The sequence below is a fragment of the Mizuhopecten yessoensis genome, unplaced genomic scaffold, assembly GCF_002113885.1.
Source record: "Mizuhopecten yessoensis strain PY_sf001 unplaced genomic scaffold, ASM211388v2 scaffold716317, whole genome shotgun sequence".
Classification (NCBI taxonomy): Eukaryota; Metazoa; Mollusca; class Bivalvia; order Pectinida; family Pectinidae; genus Mizuhopecten; species Mizuhopecten yessoensis.
In genome coordinates, this window is record NW_018480056.1 from 566380 (window position 1) to 589426 (window position 23047).

Sequence of the window (23047 nt, forward strand, 5' to 3'; positions counted from 1 at the left end):
AGAGGCGTTTCTATTGCTATACATATGATAAAGATGACAGATCTTGAAATATCTGCCGCTTTTTTCCAGATAATCTTCTCCTGTCAAATATGATAAATATCACTAATCCATTTCGTGGCACTGCACTTCCGATTGATGGTGTTTTTATTTCCGTTTCTGGCACTGGTACCTAATAAGATCTTTAAATAGACTGCCAATGTGACAAGTGTAATGGGTGTGTCACTGTCCACACGACCTTGCCGACGAACCCTCCACTGACCAATGTCTCACCGATTCATAATTTTACGAGTTTGCACTACCGACGAAATAAGAAGTGACAAGCACGCTTGTGAGATAGTGTCTGGCTGAATGCTATCTTTATTTAAATTGTTGTAATTGTTTTCTCAGTGTATGAAAGATCGTTTTGTGGAATTAGTATATTTAGTAATTAAAAGAATGGAAAATTGATATAAAGGTAAACCAGCGCTCGCTTGTACTGCAATGTCTAAACTCACCCTGGTCACACAGCTGATACTTTACAGATCTTGACGCGTGATTCTGAACTAAAAACAGTCAACTTGATTTAATCGGCGAAATCATTGCCAAGAGGTCCTCGTGAGCACGCGCATGTCACTGAAACCACTCATGCGCGTGCATTAGTGACATTGTAACTTAGCGCAAATTTCACAGTGGCAGTAAATACCATTTGTTAATTTTCATTTTCAAGTTTCCTGCTCATAAATAAAGTCAATAAAAAAATCCTTTAAAAGCATTGGAAGTCATTAAATGTCTGTAAAAGGGCTCTGTTATATCAAAGTCGGAGACGAACACATCAAATACATTTGATTAACTCTCGTTCGATGCGAAACGAAACATAATCTCGCTTTAACAGTCTGAAATTCGATTTTCACAGACGCCTAATGATCTCTGTACCTCTTGGACAGATCATTAGTCATACCAAATATGGTCCATTGCGCAAACTGGTACCGGAAGTGAGTCCTAACATAATTTCTATTACCTGGACCAGCGTAACGTCACGGAAGAGATGTGAAATGGTTTCCTGCGTTCTGTTGAAGCCAATAGCCAATATGAGAGACACTAACTGCAGAGATATCCGTTTCTAAATTGCTAAATGATTATTAACACATGGTATTGAAAACATACGTCGTGCTCGATAATTGAATGGGTGATATTTGTTCTGACAGTCACGACCAGTGTCGTGTGTCTGGGGTAACTATGGCAACGGATGTGATCACTAGGTAACGCTATAACAACCTTTCTTCATGTCACAATAAACCAAAGTTTATATGAGTTTTGTAAATCAATGCTTCCTTAGTTAAACGCGGATTTGTGTCCTGAAATCCAAAGAAAATGGTGGCAAAACATATAAATATCTCATATTTGTATCAGGTTGAAGTGTCATGAACGAAGGCCTGGCACCATGTGAAACACATCTTTGTCGTTTGTGGTGCTGTGTTAATGAACGCGTGGAACAAAACGTCTACAGCGGGTTTTGTTATAATCCTGACAGATCCTCGCATGTCGCTAGTTAATCCTCAGAATCTGATAAACCTTATGACATAAATACTGTGACGCTGCTTTCACGGAATCCAAATAGAGGATGTAATCCCGGAGAGCTCTTTTCGAAGATTCACAAGCGTTAGTGGATATTGCTTATACACAAATCAGATACCCATTTGATATTTCGTTAATGAAAAACAAAAAAAAGTAGACTCCACAAAATGTCTGCTTCAACAACGCAGAACTCTGAGTTTTGTTTTTCCATATTATACAGTCCAGCCTTGTAACACATACACTTATGATACCGAATCAAATGAAAAAAGTATAAAAAGTGGATTTTATATTTTGTAATTCTTTTCAGTCGATCACATAAACTATGCTATGCGATAATTTTTAAAGGAATATCGCTAGTCTTATATTGACTTAAAACCGTTTCACTGTACGCAAATAATCCAGAGATGAATCTTAATATCCAATCTCACCGCACATGTTACTCAACACATTCCGAACAGCATCGTTTAATATTCCATTTTATTTGTGTATGATCCCAGAAGATATTAACACTTCGTCACAAAGAGTTGAGGCAAATCCTTTAACGCGATAACATCAACTTCGCTGGTCGTATCGGTGACCAGTACAATTTAAACAGTGCACTTGCCTCTTCTGAACAAATCCGCCGAGATCCGTTGATGCACTTATGAATCTGCTGTGTAATGCAACTTAACCATGTTCGCTTTGAATTACTCAGGGGACGTTGCATATCAGCAAGACAAACGAATTTTGATCAGCAATTACTTTAAGTGGTCTTTCCGTCTAGGAAATGGTCAAAACATCGCTTCGTAACTTAACACTTTGTGACAATGTCTATATTGGTGTTCCAAAGGCAGGTTTAGTCAAAAGCATGACCTTTATCAAATCGTTGAAGGACGTTTTTCTCCAAATATCTTGGAGCTCGTCACCAAGTCGCGTGATGTGAATGCTAAAGAGAACTGCTTGCACGCATGTTATATCATTCTTGATAAAATTCTGTCGTGAGCAGGCAACAATGCCAATATATTCAATTTCATGTGACACATCAGTTTTTATCAAAAACCTGTTAGCCTCACAATCTTCGCATTTGCATCAATAAAGTTATGAGCCAAAATTTGGTTGTATTTGTTTTTAAAGTAGAGATTGTCAACGCTGCTGACATGCTCTCTGATACTAGCTTTCCACCAGATAGCGTGAAGTTGACACTTCAGTGTTCTCCATCGTGTATAACAGTTTCAGTTCGGAACTGCTAACGGCTGCATTTTCATTCAGGGCACCTCTATATTTTTTGTATCATCGATACGCCAAAAATATATTTCACCAGCATATACGGTTAAAGTAAATACATTTTCTACGTTCAAAGCATTCCAGATGCAGTCAATTATATCACAAAAATGGTTCGGAACGTCTCTAATTTTACATTTAAATCCTCTTTAAGCACACGTCAAAATAGAAAGCAAACGTTTCGATACCTCTCGCTTTCAATATGTACACGTCCAAAATATCCAAAAGTCCTCAAACGTTTCCGTATGATCTATATATATATAAGTTACTATAGGTCTAAAACATAATCAAAATATCTTTGATAAGAAAATATATCCAGTCCACGTTAAAAATATCACCAGCTGTCCATAATGTTATCAAAAATAGCGTTTAAACTTTGATAATGCATATATTCCTCGTTTAGAACACATCTTCAGATGTCCAAAATGTGTTCAATGATGACGTCCAAATATTGATTGATAGACCGTTTACACAGCGTGTTCCTTACATACAAAACAAACTTTAAAACCTTGGAATGAGTACGTAAGTTGGAATCGCAGATCTGTACACAGCTGCGAGTATCGACAGTGTCTAATACGAGAAGCGAGTCACCTGTTGCGTCAATGGGTGTAATACATGCACGTGAATACTCAGCAGCTGCGTTCATCCCACATCAAGACCTACTGGTATTACCATGTAGTATTGATATATCTTTTAACACAGTTGAATTACATATACAGCAAACCCCTCGCTGCAGGTACTTGTAAGGTGCTGTGTGCTCTCATCACAATATTAGAAATCAAATTCATGTATGTCCTTGGAAACCAATTTCTTTGAAAAACCTTTAAAGAATAACACGAGATTATTCCCGCAGTTTTCCTAATCCATTCTGAACAATACATTCGGTGAGAATTGTATCAAATTAGAACATCAAACACATTTGAAAAAAATAAAATAAATGCACAAATTTGTGTCAAATCCCGCGTGCTGTATTTGGTAATCGTGTATAACACGTAAACCTCCACGATCTTAATAATCACTTTTAACAGCAGGTTTGTAGGTTTTACAGTCGATTCATCTCCTGTCACACTAAGTGTCACCGGGACGTGTTAGGCCCGTACGTTATGCACGTCCCTGGTAGCCGACAAATCAAATTGGGCAAACTAACTATAAGAATTGTTTGTCCACAGCCAAATACTGATTCAATGTCTGTATTACGCAGAGGAATAAGGAAAGAATCGGTCTTTGTCACGTGTCTGTGAACGGCAATTACACGTGAGATACTATCACCATCGCAATATGGACGTCAGCGGACACGTCAAACACGATGATGCTATTTCAATTAGATCGAACATAAAAGGCATCTTTGATGTTATAGCCTTTATTTGTCAACTTGGTCAATACCGAACATCTTCTGTAAAGAAGCTGTTCTTTGTCGTGAAGACATTTCCGCCGCAGAGGTTGCACGCGTTTAAACTGGACGCCTTAACGATAGGCGTGGTTTTGATTTCTTCTTTAATGAATCAATATCTTATTTATTCCATAGACTTCCTATTGTGAAATATATTTTTCGTCACTGTGGAACATCATCATTCCCTTTGCAAGTAATAGTTTTTAACTTGTTCGTTGAGTAGAAAGTATAATTTCCTGTAACGGCAAAGATTAGCAATCTCTTTGAAAATAAATGCAATTGTTGCTTTTAGAAACAGTTTCTGTTTTGATTTATTTCTTTATGAGATAGTAATGTAGCTTTCATGCTCGTCAAAGACTCTGTCTTTATTTGAGAGTAAAGGTTGTCTTTTGGAGACTATTCCAACTAGTCCGTCTTAAACATTTTGTTTATTGTTATAATGATATAATGTCTGACTGATGCTTTGGTTTTAACACTAGTAGTTGAAAGGTTTCAGATATCTCCAAAAGGAATTTGACACCTTCATTTACATATATAATTCATACTAAAATGACAATTTGTCGCTTTAGCAAAATAGTAGATATTAAAACAACTTCGATAAAAGGTACCCGAAGCTGCCGCTGAAATATTTAGTCGAATCTGTGTGACAATAATTTGCAATGAAAATCATTAAGACTTGTTTTAAATATTTTTATCATAATCTATGACCGTACTTTTATCTATATATTGATCTCGAAAGCAAAATATATCATATTTCTGAAATACTGATGTTGATTCTGTTGCAACAACTGTTTATACATTATCTACATGATTATTACCCCCCCTTTTCATGTTTAATTTTGTTCCTTTCTTTGTAACGTTCTCTACAGGTCAATGTACTGAGAACATTAAAGTTAAGCTATATAGAGCAAAAGGTCAACTTACATAAACTGTTAATTATAGTTAAAGCTTTATATAAACAACAATCACTTTTGAAAAAGTAATGTACAAGTACCTTTTGTTTGATGTTTAAAGAATCCGATCGAGAAATTCGAGCAATATAGATATTGAGATTTGCTATGGAAAAAATAACAAGTTATCGATTTAATCGTCATTGATTAGATACGTATTTTGTTATAAGAATACACGTGCATTTCATGTGGTCAGTTATCGATATTGGTGTCCAAATTGATGGGAACACAGAAATTATACTGTAACATCAAAGCTAACGTAGCTATCGTCTTTTAGGTTTGTACTCGGTATTCCGCCAAGATAATTATTCTAATATGATCAATCATATCGCATCACAGTAACACGCACAGGTAATTATATATGGAGTGTTTCAAGATCAATGCTATAAGTTACAAGCCTATATCGTGACAAATGGATGAAACACGTGGCATATAGTCACCTGTGTAACGCTGAGTCCGAGTCCAATATGTACATCCCTTATATAACATAAGACACATGAAGACTATTTCACTATTATGCCGTTCCTCGTTTTGTAATACATTTTTTAAAAATTAAACACGTGCACATGTATATATTTTCCTCTAACAGTTGATGAATTCCATTCAAAGAATTAATAAGAAATCCGCTAGTACCAGAATAAAACGTTAAAAATATACTTCAGAACGATGAGCTATGCGTGTTATCATAAAACGCTGAGAAGAGATCTTCAAATATCCAAAACAATAACTTTTAATTGCTACACAACGGCGTAAACATCTTTGGCATTATGATGACGTCAACAATGGAAAATGGACGAATGGAGGACACTTAAGATCTTGCAATAAATTCCCCAAATTATACGTGTGAACACCAAAAACTCCAAGTGTATGAGAAGATTCCTTACTGAACACTGCAGAAGGAAATCACAGATGTTCGGTCTGTTGATATCTGGATGTAATACAGTCGCAATTGAATGTTTCTTCTGTATATCAAGTTCCTGTGACAGAGAAAAGTAGGAGATGATGAATGAATGGTTTTGGAAACAACTGTTGCGTAGCTTTTGTTAGAGTTACTCCACAGAGAGAGTTGGATCCAACTTGCAGGCAAAAGTAGTCGATTTATGCATTGACAGTACTGCGATGGCGCTAGACATCATAGTCCGACAAGAAATCAGTGATATCTGACATGCAAGGCACAGAAAGTCCAGAGCACGAAAAGTCACTGCTGAACATTTGTGACAAAACACAGCTCCGCGATAAAGAAACCACGTGACAACATCAACGGTCATGTGACGGACGGACACCTGGCGCAGTTGTCTGACGGTCTATCACCAGATTAAGTAAGTTGATAATCGATTTGATTGATGTGTTCGTCCACAACAGCTCTTCGTAAAGTTACAAAGTGTGATTACCTCCAATTACGGTTCATTTTTTGTCTGTCAGGCTACGACACTTATCCTTGGTTTGTTACAAAACTATCTTCGTTTCTCTGCTATATCCCTTCCACAGCTATTTATGCCCTTTTATTTTACAGATATTTTCAGGAAAGAGTTATCCCGACTTGAGCCAACTGTGTCGGATTGAAGTGTCTTTCGAATCGTCAAAGTTGTCCCTTACGTTTGAATATATGTCAAACACGAAGACAAATATTGAATTGAATGGTCAGTATATGTAAATGTTCCTTTCCTTATTGGTACTTATCGAAACCAAATGCATACACATCATATATGATCGAAGTCACAATTTTTAGTATATAATTTGTGACTGCAATATACACTCGCATTAAAATTTCATCAAACTATTTCCTCGCAATATTCCACTTAGTTTATCAACACAAATCTGTGTGCCAATTTCAATCCAATATGATTATTGTCAAGAAAGTTCGTCACGGAAACAAGACAGCCCCATTAGCATACGTATATTATAAACACACATCCATGTATGGGACAGATGCGTTATCCAGAATGAAAAGTAATTATAATGATTGAAAGTCATGGCTGCCTCTCGCAGAACCTTACACCAATCTGCGAAAAGGAACTTTTACCTACAATACAAATTAAAAACGGCACTGCTGATGACCAGATTGTATCAGATTACCAATCACTCACTGGTTCCAATAGTGTTTTCTCAATTGCTCCAGCTCCCTGTAACGATCACTGTTAAACGGCCTGTTTCCCGCGTCATTCTGATAAAACGCTATAATTGCAGTATGTTTAAGTAGAAAATAACCTGGTCAATCAATTGTAAAGCTCTCAGTGTCAGCTGGTGCTGGGGTCCAAGCACCGAGGTGAAAAAAGGACACTTGACTTAAATGTCCACAGTTGGTTTTATAACAACAGACGTCATAGTTTGACCTTGTCAGAAAGGAACAGGATCATCCTGCCATACCGGGGTAACGCAAACAAATCGCACGCGTCCGTGCAGTTAGGAAGAGATAATCAAGAACGCGTGCAGCAATGATACGCCGCATTGAAAAAACTCATCGAATAGGTATTAGGATGCCATATTTGTAATATTGTCTTTTAAAAGTTTCTCGTGTATTTGTTTTTAATCATAGTAATGAGTAATCAAATAAATAATTCATCAGCACTTTCTGTATCAGCCATTACAAACCACTGGAATCCTTTTACATAAATCTGCATATTATATTCAACGTCATGCAATTACATTGCAAACTTAAATAAAGTCCCCCACCTGTAAATCCTTTCTATACGACACATTGGTAGTCTGCCGATACACACGTACTTATCAGCCAGATGGAAGATGAATATACATTGTATATATAAATCAGAAATACATCAAAAGTCCTTTTGATGGTGAAATATAAATATACAAATGACAAGAGTTTCTTAGTACATCGCTAGCGCTTTCGCCCCTTTAGAGGTTCATCAGGGGACCTATACAGAGAGAGGTGAAAGCGCTAGAGAAGTCGAAGAAACTCTTTTAACCAACTTTTTTACATTTTACAAACATATTTATATATACGACATTTTTGAGAGCATTGCTCGTTCTCGATTCCGGATGTGTCAACCGCTTTGACGCTTTTGCCCACGTGTTTAGAAACCAGTTGGAAAGCGCCGGACTGCTCAACAGCATAATTATATATATGACAAGCGGTAAAAGACTATTAGATTTGCATCGATGGCAGACGATATTATCCCATGCGTCACAGATTTATATATAATCAATATCGGTGTTTAGGATAATCAACAATGTGAAAGAAAATCAAACAAACGGTGCCTGGTGCTATCAGTCACACAATCAATGTGCACGGCGAGCCAGACTCATATACAAGGAGTTCTTTTTTAATTTTAGGGAAACATATTGACAATGCGTTCATATTGCAATAAACGCCACATGGTTGATGACGATCAATTTTCACGATGCGATACACTAACAAACAATTAGATCTAGTGGAAATATGAAATAGTGCTTATTTCAAGCAAACGTCACATATTATCCCAGACATTGTTCAGAGTAAATATATAGCGATTGAGTCCTGGTTGTATTTATTAACAATCGATTTTTATTGAAGTCAGGTATTGTATTCAGCAAAATAAACCAAGAATATGCTGACAAAAAAACGTAGTAATTTTCCATGTCTTTTTAGAAAATTGTAATTGTGTTCATACGCGTTTAACATCACTGTCCATGATTAACACCGGTGTTTGCACGAAATGAATTGCGTGTCTGTTGCGTTCATGCTAGATCCGGAACGTCGAGACCGGCATCGGGTTTTAATTACATGGTGTGAGAAGTGAGGTAACAAGTTCTGATAAAACGATCTAGAGTCAATACCTTATCCATTAGATCGGCAGAATTCCTTGATGACATTCGACATTGAGGTTCCAGGCACGTGCAGTTGCCAATCATAGAGATTAGTTATTAAAAATCTGTCCGTGTGAGACATGTTATACCGCCATGCTACAGATTTTACAGCAAATTTGTCGATTCATAAATTAAATGACATTACACTATCCTCCAAGGATGATGATGGATGCGCTTCTCGCTATCATGTGATGGTAATTATCTAGGATTGGTCCGACACAAAGCTATATATATATACCTACACCTTTACTTCAGAACCTTTCAGATCGTTCGACGATATCCGTCCATTTCATTTGATCAAAACCTTGATGAAAACAAGCTTGACATCAACCCTGACCTGATCTTCTTCTACGGGGTATAAGTGTTTGTTTGTTTGGGGTTTTTACGTACATCATCGCAAAAGATAAGGAAATACTAAGAGTGATGACCAGCGAGACAACACCGCAAGAGTAAGTGAGATAGAAATGACGCACAAATCCCAAGTGTACAGGAGGTATGAAGGCAGCAGATTAAGTTTGATCTTTTCAATGTCTGCTTAGTAGAAAATCCCGATTCTACAGGGGGATGTGGGGAGGCTAGTCGCCTCTTCTGTGACGCGCAGTGGGATAAATCAGGCCTATTCTTTCTCTGAACCTGCACAGCGTGTATATCAGTGTCACAATACATTTCACTTTTCCTGTGCTGAACAGAGATGTTATGCAATATCATATTCAACAGGTGGTGCATGTTATCACAACGAGAAAATGTCACTTTTGTAGAATGAATAAGTTTCAATATTTCACTGTAATTAATTACAGTATTTCATCTGTTCATTTTTGTTCTTTCGTGTTGACGTTGTCGTCCGATTGTGTCCATTTGTATTAAAGATCTATAAGAAAGTTATATTTTAAGGATCCCTGTTCCACTGCCAAAAATATAACTAAAAATCGGAAATTTTATTTTCGCAGGACAACAGATGAAAGAAAAACTACAGTTTAATTTTCCTGCAGTAGTACAGGGAAACAACAATGATTCAACTGGTTATTCTGATGTAGAAATTGACTTCTGCGAGAAATGGCGACGTGTACTGTACGGATTGTCTTACGACATATCAGTATTGAATAACTGCACGCCTTTATGATATACATGTATGTATAATATGCCAAAACCATTTACAGAAGGCAGGGTTTAATTTATACGAACAGCCGATGATACATAGACTAATACGTTAAAAGGGATGGTGTGGCTTTCTGCTATTCTTAAATAAAAATGAAGTAAACCCCTAGACTAACATTCACGGCAAGGTTACGCCCTTTCCTTATATAAGCTCCTGGGAAAACTGTAGACTAAAACGACCCGATTATAAGCCATTCTCTCTTTTTCAGGATTTCCTAAATAGAAAAAAAAAATCAACAGATGACTGGAAAACGTCTATCATCATGGCAACACGTCACAATTAGAGATTGTTACTGCGCCAACGCTCCTAAAGAATATATGATTAAACGTCTACGTTAGCTAACGTTATCTGACAAAGGCAAAATCCAATCACAGTTCACGTCCACGTGCCTATGGTAAAGGCATGGTCCTCATTACCGTTTACAGCGTGCTGATTAATTAATATCCCCACGGCTACGTGTCCATTCCACCCCGTCTCCAACCTCAGACAAAGCTGACATTGAGCACACACGAGCGAAGATATGCATTATCAGCACATCAACAAGGGGCATTTCAAATTAATTGTTTCATAATCTGTTGTCAGAATTTGGTTAAGTGTAACATCGGCAACCTGTAAAATCGCAAAGACTAACAACAGGTTTAGTAATTCGGTCTAACGTTACAATAACTTCATCAAATATAAATATCTGAAAACAAAGACATCGATTAAAAAAAACTAACAGAATTATGCTTATCATTAACATCATCGAATCACGTCGCAGGGATCATCGACCTAATGTGCTTATAAGTACAACATATATTTTTGTGAGACTTTCACAATGAAATGTGTATCTTTGTGTCTGTTATCTATGTGTGATCTACGTCAATTGTAGAATCGAGATTCTAGTACAATTCTAAGTATTTAAGCCTAATCACTATGTCATGTTGATGTGTCGCCAAGTTGGCGTTACAACACACGTAACACCTCTGGACCCCGAGGAGTTGTAATGGCATTCCCATGGTTTATTTTGTTGAGTTGAATTTCATTCAACCTTTTCGATTTCTACGACGTGCAAACAAAAAAGTAAACAAAAATCTTTTGTGTGTATAGTAGTTTGATGTTGTGTTCAATAAACCAATAGTAAACATTGACAAACATACATTCAGTTACATGTTTTCTATTAATAACAATGCTGGCAAATGTTATAAATTGTAATGTTATCTTTTTAAAATATGTTTTTTCTCTTTCAGATCTTTCCGGATGTCATTTTTAACTGATACAAAAAAGTATGACAAGTCATTTTTTTAAGATTTGTATCCAGAGACACAATGAGATCGCTGCTTTTAAATTAATAGTTTTTTAACGATAGACACAGATAAATACTCAAGCTTACAATACTTTAAGAAGCTATTTTCGAGTTCCAGGAGACCGTTTCCCTTGAAGTTAGTGAACTATGCGATGGGTCTTTTCATGTGCAGTGATATTCAATTAATTCATAAAATTATAAGGACAAAGCATTTTGGTTGCATTGAATGTGTCGAGTTATCATTTTAAAATATTGCCGAATAATAACGATTTTTAACGATATTTCTTTCGAAACACATTCACAATTAATATACTTACCTCAACTATGTGTTAGACCATTTAAGTCTGTACTTGTCTTGTGTAGGACTTGTCGTTTGATTATTTTTATATATATATATATATATATTACAATAACATGTTTAAACGCATCACACTCACAAGGGAACGTCAACCGCATACGTGTAACTGACGCCGTAATCAGCAACACTCAATCATCGTCAAGATATAAATGAAAACTGCACATCATATGTCACAGAAATCAATATTAATCTAATTAATACAAATGTGCTCAACAACTCATTACGCAAAATAATATACCTTTGTTTTGTATCCAATCTTTTTAGCTCAAATGAAACTGTATGTTGCTAACTCAAAGAGCATAAGTTTCAATGAAATCAAATTCAAAGGTGGTTAGGTGGCGCAGTGGATAGCGCACTCGCCTTTCACCAAGGACACGGGGTTCGATTACCCAATCGAACGTGAAAAAGAAAAGGCTCATCTGCTTGACCACGTGGATCCTCTCTTGATACCCCAGTTTCCTCCCATATTAAGACCTCACTTGCGCACTAACATTCGAGCCAACAAGAGCAAGTAATGCAAGTTAATGTAACATGTTTCATCCTGTTGTAAAATCAATGAAGTGCATAGCTTCGATTAAAATGTTGTCTATAGCTTATGTTCATAAAGAAGCAAAGTAATCTTATTTAGTTTGACGCAACACTTGGTTACACATCAGGTACTTTTTGTACTTACTTAATGCGTCTACATTCTTGACACAAGCGGTCACTAGTAAGTCCGTCGCTGAGGTTTGTACATGTGTATGTCTAGGGAAAATCGTCAAGTATTGTCATGGATTTCCATATTGGATTTAACAAAAATATAGTAGTGATTTGTCGTAGTCAATCAACATGAAAAACTACACAAAAACAGAACAATCGTTTTCCAAGAAATTATCACGTACTGTTCATTTAATTCTGGTAATATTTATAACAAATCATGAATGACGTCACGATACTGATGAATTTATCGAAATTAAATCGGATCGGATTTCCATATCGACAGGTGTTATCATGGATTTCCATATCGACATATGTTGTCATGGATTTCCATATCGACAGGTGTTGTCATGGATTTCCATATCTACATGTGTTGCAATAGTGTCCATATCTACATGTGTTGTTATGAGTTTCTATATCGACATGTGTTTTCATGGATTTTCATATCGACATGTGTTGACATGGATTTCCATATCGACATGTGTTGTCATGGATTTTCAAATTGACATGTGTTGTCATGGATTTTCATATCGACATGTGTTGTCATCGATTTCCATATCGTCATGTGTTGTCATGGGTTTCCATATCTGCATATGTTGTCATGGGTTTCCATATCCACATGTGTTGTCATGAATTTTCAAATTGACATGTGTTGTCATGGATTTTCAAATTGACATGTTTTGTCATGGATTTTCATATCGACATGTGTTTTCATGGATTTCCATATCGACATCATCGACATGTGTTTTCATGGATTTCCATATCGACATGTAATGTCATGGATTTCCATATCGACATGTGTTGTCATGGGTTTCCATATCGACATGTGCTGTCATGGATTTCCATATCGACAGGTATTGTCACGGATTTCCATATTGACAGGTGTTTACATTTTTGGTACACAAGAACACTTAGTTGACGTCAAGCATAGTATAGCACTTGTCGATATAGAAGTGTTTACTCAGAATAAGATTGGAAACGACACGGAGAGTCGAAATGAATTTCAAGACCAGAAACAAGTAACACAAATTTCGGTAATTGTATGTAGATTATTGTAGCAAGCAAGAAACGACAGTACGATTAGACCACTCAGGCGTTATATAAAGGACTGAATTAAACGGTTTATTGGCGGACTTCTAAAATTATGTCAAGGTCAAAACCAAAATGGGGGAGATATATAAAACAGAGTTCCCTGATAGCCTTCAAACAAGATTCGCATAGTTTATAGTCGTGTGTTTAATCCATTATGTTTCTTTCCCTCGAGAGCAGTTTCTTTAAAAGGTGTCTGGGGAGCCATATTACCGGAGACGTTACATAATTTTAATAGGTTTTCGCAGTAGCCTGATGTTCCCATATCCCCGTGTTCACATGAATTGAGTAAGATTTGATGATGTGTGAAATTATTTGAGTTGCAAATCAATAGGTACCAAAATACTTAATATACAACAGATACCCTATGAACCTTTCGGCTTGGGGTCGCAGTGGCCAAATGGTTAAGGGGTCAGACCATCTGCGATCACAAGCCCTCCACCACTCGGGTTCGAGGACTTGATTATTGTACGTGGAACAGACGCCATGTACTGGGAGCAGGTCGATGGTTTTCTCCGGGTACCCCGGTGTTCCTACACCACCAAAAGCCTGACAGGTCTTTATATGACCGTAGCTATTGGCTTGTTCAGTATCAAACTAGGAAACAATATATATTGTTTAAAAATTAATGGCAGGAGAAACAGGATACAGAAACATGAGATAATAATCAAGGAACAACAGTATGACGATATCAAACTGAGTTCTATATCTTTTCCATTCTACAACTTAGCTGGTCCCGGCTGTTGCCGACTATATGACCTTTTTACCGTGAAATGGCCCTAAATGAACAAACAAACGAACCTGTAACTTCGTCATCTCGTGCGACATGTTTATTAAGAATCCTTGTCCCTCTGCACTATATACCTATATACAGTGGCCTCCCCTTAACTTCCGTTTGTATATAAGTATAGCACAGTTGGGTCTGTTCACTTTCGTTGTACAGGTAGAGCAATGGTATAACACAGTTCCAGTTGCAGGTCAATCCCCATATATATATTTTTACAATCAGAATACTGTGGTTGACTATATTTTGTTTGTTTTATAATATTATTTCTTATGAAAGTCCAGCAAGGTATAGCTTTCCCTTCAAAATTGATTTATCAAAGCTATAGTCGAGCCAGATAAAGCAGTTTCGTATACTTAACTACAATGGTTGGCAGTGGTAAGGAAATTTTTTCTCCTTTTTCGAGATTGTAAACAAAAATGTCTTACAGATAGCCTCCATACGTATCTTTATGCCTGAATCACCAAGTCGTCGCAACCCCCTCGATGAGATATTCTTCAAGAGTGGAAAAAGGCCGTCGTTTTCTTAGATGATCTCTAGTTACCTTGCCTTTGTTCTTATTGCTTTAGATCTATATATGATAAGATCTCGATCAAAATATTTTATCATGGCACTGACAACTCTATGTGATGCATTATCTGTAGGGGTAGTTTTAGGGATTTGTTTAACAAAATTACAAAATAACTTTTATTTTTCTTCGTCCAATGATTATTTTCTTCCGTCCAAAGGTTCCCAGTGATCGTCACGTAGGAAATGTGAAATTATTTATTCAAGCATTACATGTAAGCAGTCTTCGAGCATACATTATTCCATTACACAAATATGATTTGAAAACAAATTAAACGACTGAACTATAAATATTCTTTTTATAAGAAATGTATAACTTGATTTCCATTGTACAGAAACCACGAATACTTCCTGTCAAGGTATGACAGTAGTTATAAGGTAGTTTTTTGTGTTATTCCGCGCAAGTTTTCCGCGCGGTTTATTGCACTACATACGGGTTCCCGTGTGACGTAACAGTCAGCTGCACGAAGAACTGAATGGGGAATTAGCCAGGCAGGTGGTGTCGAGAGATTGTGGGGGAAATTGATGATCATGTGCACCGTAAGGGTGAATGACTGAATGTTGATATTTTTAACACAATGTACAATTTTATCACAGGTGTATATAACTGTCAAATATTGTAAATGTTTATTTTGTGCAGTACATGTATAACGTGATATTTCATGTGTGCGCTACGGCAATGATTTGTAACATGCATGTGCTCTGCGTAGAAAAGCTAGCAATGATTTGTAACATGTGCTCTGCGAGGAAAAGCTAGCAAAATACACTGTATGGAGTTATTAGCGGTCGAGTTAGGTTCACTCTAAAACTACTGGTTGTGTGTAAATGTACATGTTAGTGGTAAAATAGTTGAAATAACATTGTAAGATTAATAATGTAAACCGGAAATCGACTAACGATACCGGAAGCGGGTTATCGTGGTTTGTTTACATTGAAGACTGTGAGAGACAATTATAGTCATAGGGTGTTTGTTTTGTTTGATAGGCACTGTCAGTCATGGGCTAGGCCTCCGGTGGGGCGCCTGACCAGGATATGGATAACGATATGTACAGCTGAGATAGACAGGCACTAGGGATGGGGTGGACTTAAGAACATCACACGACAGAGGACCTTGACCTTCATCAGGCTGATCAGCAGATCACCAGTACTCGTCGATGTTAGCCACATGGAACTTCACACAACCGCCCGTTGAAGAGAGAACTTTGCCATTACACAATGGTAACAGTTAACTATTACAGTGTATACAGTTAATTATTGAAACATAAACTTTATTTTGAAACTTGTAATTTAAATTAAATAACACTAGTACTTTAAATTAAAGTACACTAGTACTTTAAATTAAAGTACACTAGTGACAGTGAGCTGTATGGGGGGAACCGAAACTCGTGTATTACTTGTATTGTTGTAGACGGGTAGTAACATACAGTAATTATGTATATTGTGTGTATTCATTTTCTTAATACCGACAATCTATTGTAATCACGGTTGTATTTTTTCCCGGTTCACCAAGGCAGTTGTTGTGAAGGTACTTAAACTTTATTTGTTGAATGATTAAAATGTTGTTAATTTTAAATTTAATTGTTGATTATTCTGTTTCCGAGTATTTCCATACACAAGACCGTGAGGGCATCCGACACTTACGAAAATTGATATGAGTATTGATGAGCATGCGTCAATGTGCATCCAGGAAATCGTTTTCCAACCAGATATCAAACATGGCCGTAGTGGCCTCTGATTGGTCAAAATTTATTTATCATTAGATTCTGCTGAAAATTGAAGTGTAAAATGGCACTGCAAGCCCTACTTCGACCTCAGTTTCCTTATATCATGGCCGATACGATAAAATAGTATGACCGACTCGGTTCCGGCCTCTGATTGGTCAAAATTAAGATTAGAACTTGTTGAAATTGAGTTATTCTATATAATATGAAGTCGTAGAATGATATTTTTAATGTATTTCTTTTTCAAATTTTGTTGGATTCAACACGAAATTATATATTATGTAGTTCATTTGTAAAAAATAGGTAGAGGTATAGGGCTTGTATAAAAAAATCAGTTGCATATTTCTGTCATAGTTCCAGAATTGGGAAACTAAACCAAGTGTATATTCAGATGGTACTAGTAAGTTCGGCTGTCCTCGTAAAAAGTTAAAATTAAAAATTCCTCCAAATTTCATAACTCATATTTCATGTTGAATTCAGCCACTAATTTAACAATAACATCAAAATTTAATTCTGTTCATGGTCGTTTTAAGTGACTTAACGCATATTGCAGACGCCTCATCTGTATTCGGAAATCATCTACCTATTTGGTAATCTAGAAATCACCTACCTATTTGGTAATTTAGAAATCATCTACCTATTTGGTAATTTAATATAAATTGCACATAAATCATGACTTTAAAATCCAATTATTTGCTGATATTTGCTCCGACTTGTCACCCCCCTGGCTAAAACTACAATATTTCAGACTATGAAGAGAATGCTATAAGAAGAAACAACTAGGACTAGGCACCCGTTGGCATCAGTACCGGTTACACTTGAGTTTGAATAAAATCTTTACAGATGTAATGTTTGCACAAACAAAATCAATAAATTTGGTGTAGCAAATTTCTGTATCTGTTTCAGAACTATTGTTATTTACTTGTTGTGACAAATATAACATTGATTTTAAACTTCGATCGTTGTGTGATCAATTCCGTCTTTGCGTATTGCAGAGTTACCTTCTCTTGTGAGCAGGGATTGATTGTTACGTCACTTGTTTGTGAGAGTAACGTCATCAATTTTTGAGAAAACGACGTAATTTTCTCACACAAACCAATGACGTAACAAGCAATACCTGCTCCCAAGAGAAGATAACTCTGCAATACGCAAAGACGGAATAGGTTCTCGTCAAAATTTAATTATGCGATTGTTTAACATTGATTTTAAGTGAACTGTACGCCTACGGACATGTGTTAGAGCGATTTTTCAAGAACGGATGGAAAAGCACCCTTGAGTATTCAAACAGATGGTCGTCGATATATTAAAAAACAATCGCTTCAACGAGTTATCGACAAAACAACTCTGCCTTTCTGTAGCCGGACGTTGTAAAGTTTAACGGAAACCCTTGATCACTGTGTCATTAACATGAACATCCAACAGCACAATCATGCATACTATATATGTTTAGTGACAACATGCTTGACAACAAGGCTTGACGCTATTTTTAATGAACCACTCGAGCAAATGCAGCTTTCAATGTAGTAAACAGAATACACTGGTCTGATTGGTCAAAACAAGACTTATACAGGGCAAATCTGAAGCGAAGATATCCAATTTCATAAATTTTGATAATTTCTAACATTTCACTGGTACATTGCACCAACGTTATATATATTGGTATTCTGCCAATGTGCGTGAACTTTATTTGGTATTTAATGGAGAACCATGCATTAAATATTCTTTGAAATTGAGTTTAGTTGTTACTCTTGGTAATCCAAGTTCTCCGTTCGGATTTCGAAAACGTTGCACTGATTACATTAGTTGATTAATTTGTGGAAATTATCCCCGTACATCACATAATTTGTTCGGTAATTTGTTTGCCACTACTATTTCTAAGCGTATTATGTTTAAATGTTTTCTGCAGGACATTGGATTTGATAGGTCTGTCATCATATGTCCTGCGCTACTGTTACAGCTTTATATGGCTATAACGTAAATTGAGAACATGTTCAATTTTAGAACAAATAGCTGCATCCTGTCACGACGGCCGTGGCTTGAATTGATGGGTGTCAGGGAGACGACATTGGAGATATGCATTGTAGCCCTATAAGGCTAATGTAATACTCAACCAATACGTCAACAGTTAGTACACTGTACAAGAAACATTTTCTGTGCTGTGTGTCAAATATAGCAATGGTGGGTCTGCAGTCTCTGGTGAAATTCCAATTACTCCTTAACCCGCAAACCTAATTCGGTGTGTATATATGTTCACAATGGAGTAAATAGTTTCTGTAAATACTGACATACTGTAAAAGTAGATATCCAAACCACAGCTAAACTAAAACCAAATACATCACAAATTAACCACAATAGAGGACATATTTTACGGATTACTTCATAACCAATACAGATTACAGCTAAACTAAAGCCGAATTCATCGCAAATGAACCACAATAGAGGACATGTTGAACGGATTACTTTATAACCAATACAGATTACAGCTAAACTAAAGCCGAATACATCGCAAATTAACCACAATAGAGGACATGTTTTACGGATTACTTCATAACCAATACAGATTACTGCTAAACTAAAGCCGAATACATCACAAATTAACCACAATAGAGGACATGTTTAACGGATTACTTCATAACCAATACAGATTATTGCTAAACTAAAGCTGAATACATCACAAATTAACCAGAATACAGAATATCTTTTACGGATTACATCAACAGCAATACAGATTAGTGCCAACCTAAAACACCATATAGCACAACTTATACGGAACACAACATGTTTTATACAGAATACAACAAAACAAAAACGGGATACATCAACATTTATACAGAATACAACAAACCTAATACGGCAAGTAACACGACACAACTCATACATAATTCAACTAAACTAAAATCAAATACAGGCAAAACAAATAGGATGGAAACGAATGACACTGTTACTATAGTAAGATAAACTGACAAGACCACGGAGTGAGGTATTGTGTTCTATGACCAGGAACACAACAATAATTTAACAACTCCAATTGTTTTGCCCCATGACACACGTCTCCTATTGCTTTTAATTAAATATACACTTACTTTTAAATTACCTTATTCCAGATATTCTCTGACATAACATTTCAAATTATTTTGGTAAGCCGAAAACAAGAAATGTTAGGGAGGAATTAAATATCAGTTAAAACATTGGGCAATAATGATTTGTTCACGATGATTAAGACGATGATTGTTTATTTTTGAAAGAGGTGGGTGGNACATTTAATGAGGCCACTTGTCTCTTTGTTTGTTTGTTTGAGTAGTTTTACGTCCACTTCACTACCGAGCAGTTCGGTTATCCAGCAATGGGTTAACCTAAGAAACATGCGCTTTATAGTGCTTTCACACTGAAATGCCATAAACCATATACTACCTAGACACTAAGTTCGATTAAAATAAAAGAATTCCAGCAACTGGCTTACCAGATTTGTATACGGATTCGCCACCAAAAGGGAACAGCGGCAAGAAAGAAATATCAGAGGACTTTATATGACCAACATATTCTATAGACGCAACACATTGGTAGCCTCAAGCGATTATGAGGATACTTGTATCCTCAAAAATGTAATAGTATGAGGCTAGAAGACAATATTCACCGAATCAGAAAGGACATCATCTAAGATTGCTACTTGCCCAGATGTGTACAACAATTATGTTGTGTGTTTCTGATTTATATATAGATATAACAATAGGCATGTCTATTTCCTCCTTAAGGATGGAGGATGCGTTAGTAGGCAACTGTAGTTTATTTCATAAAGTTTACGGCATAAATGTGAATATATATATATATATATAAAAACACCACTTACCTAATGTCACAACAAGGTTCCACAATGAGTATGAAAAAGAAGGGAAAAGTCATATTAGGCAATGCCATTATCGTAGAAGTTCAAAATATGATATAACAAAATCGATATTTCTAAATCTAATATACAGTGAAGGGCCAAAAGTCTTTCATGTTACTTCATTTACCCATTGGATGCTATTTTAATTTACTTTCTGCCAGTATATTTTTATGATTTCGTTTCTTGCGATAAAATTATCCAGTATATGTATATAAGTACGCGTTTCTTAGAATGTTCACCTTAAATTATTAGGTCAAAATAATTTCACAGACATGTTGATCATTGTGACTACGGGAATGACGCCAAAAGTAATTGCAATGCAGAGAAGTAAAGCGGTGTCTCAATAACATGGACAAATAATATCTAATTTAACAACATTACTGTTAGCAGCACTGAATATTTTTCCAGCTGTTTGCAAAATTTTATAAAAGCAGGACGAAAAATTAAGTCACAAGGAACTTTATTGAAAAAGGTGCATCGACAAACATGTGGTGCAAAAACAGAAAATAACGTTAAGTGAAAGATTTATGGCACGTCAAAGTATTATACGCTTCCAGCATATCAATTCTGATGTATGTATCATAACATCGAAAATAACATGTATAACAAGACACAAGATCAGTTTAGCATTATAATATTTCATATTCAGCTTTCAGCTAAATCTAACCAATCAGGAACAAAAATCAACGGGAGACTGAGATTGTAGTTTATAGCCTGTTCCTCCTATTTTATGATTAACATTTTCGCGGTAACAGTTTATCAACAAAAAATAAAACCCACGACATTTATATCAAATGATGCTTATATATTTACTTAACCATAACACAATGTGCCATGAAGATGACTGTAAGACCAGAAATGCGCGAAAAAATCATCCCTTGAAATTGACAGTTTTAGTAAATCCGCGAAATTTCGTTACGGCAAAAGGAAAAACAACAAACAAATAAGTAGGACTGTTTATTTTATCAAGCTTTAAACGTGTAAACATAACAATACACATAAATAAAATTTAACTTGCTGACATTTTCATAATAATTAAAACTGCAAACAGACCTGGGATTGAAAATATTTCCTCCGGAAACATGTAATATACGGCACATCGATGCTTATAGTGTATAGTTTATTGTGTATTAAGTTGATAAATAGCAATAAAATTGTAAGGAAAATAATTGAAAATTGAGAGAAATAGGCGCGATGATTTCTCTGGAGAACGCTCTAATTCGGGTTTGTCGACACTGACGACGGGATTCATTTCCGGATTTACACGCTATTGTGCAAATTGAAGTTTCCAATGTAGTAACTAACGACACGATTCAATTCCTTTTTATGACTATTTTGTTTCAATGGGAAGCTGTTAAGGTATTTTTGGAGTCTAAGAGATATATATAATTGTTGTTGTTGGCGTTTGGTATTTCAATGGAACGGAACTAATTATCTGTCTACCAAGTTAAATCCTAGTCACATGTACTGTAGAGAAACGCCTCGTCTCGGTACTTTTGTATTTAGCTTCATATTGTCACAATTTCTGTAAATTATTGTCGTTTGTCAAAGGCAATACTCTTCACCTAATTTTATTTTCCCTGAAGACATATTCTCCTTAAAATTAAACATAATCGGTTTCTTAACAAACGATTTGTTTAAAATGTATATATCAACGTGTAATACAGACACTATAGAAAGCCATGCGTTTTCTATTAACGGAGTTTCGATTAAATTCTTTCCATCATTTTATTTTATTTCATGCAATATGCTTAAATGTCATTGGTTGATCTTGTGTTCCTCTCAAGCCAATCAGGAAATAAAAACCGTATTACAATTCATTGCACAAAAACATGAAACGCGACGTCATAATAAAGGTACTTGGGAACGGAATAAAGCGTTGCTTCAGCTGTTGATTGAGCAATTTAGTCTGTCACAATGTGCAAACAGTAAAATAGAGTCATACAGTTTGTTATAATTTCCAACAAGAAATAATGCAGTTTGTAATAACCTGTCACAAGGAGTGATACCGTTTGTAAGGATTACAGCATTACAAAGTATGTAAGAATTCACCAGTTAGAGTAATTATATCTGTATTTCGATGGTTTGATTCCTAAAAATGTCCCAATCAATTCTGTATTGTTACATACAAAAACGGCGGCACCACCTCTCATAAACGACATTACTATTTCTCATAAAATTTATTTCTAAGTGTGGACCTGATGTACCGGTAGGGAACACGTGTTCTGCTTCTGCGACGATACCCGCCATGTAAATCTACGTCAAATCCAAGTAATGTCAAGTCCTCACGTTGAAGCACTCTAATGGACATAGTAAAATACATCGGCCTTCATATCAGAAATGTCTCTGCGATATCCTGATAACGACCATAACACGTGTTTATAGTCTTCATCAACCTGCATCTTTAAAACCCTGTGTTATTGGTTGATAATTTAATCTTGCTTGTAACAAGCATTTCCATTCGCTTAAACATTTATGTTATCAGTCAATAACGTAAAAAATGACGTCGTCGTTTCTAACGTCGCTTTTGATTGACTGATACAGCCG

The 23047-nt window shown here is 36.0% G+C and overlaps 1 protein-coding gene across 3 annotated transcripts in view; it reads right to left on the bottom strand.

Moving 5' to 3' along the window:
* The window catches only part of LOC110442987 (dipeptidyl peptidase 4-like), a 406309-nt gene that overhangs the window by 231164 nt on the left and 152098 nt on the right, over window positions 1–23047 (bottom strand). The window lies entirely within an intron of this gene.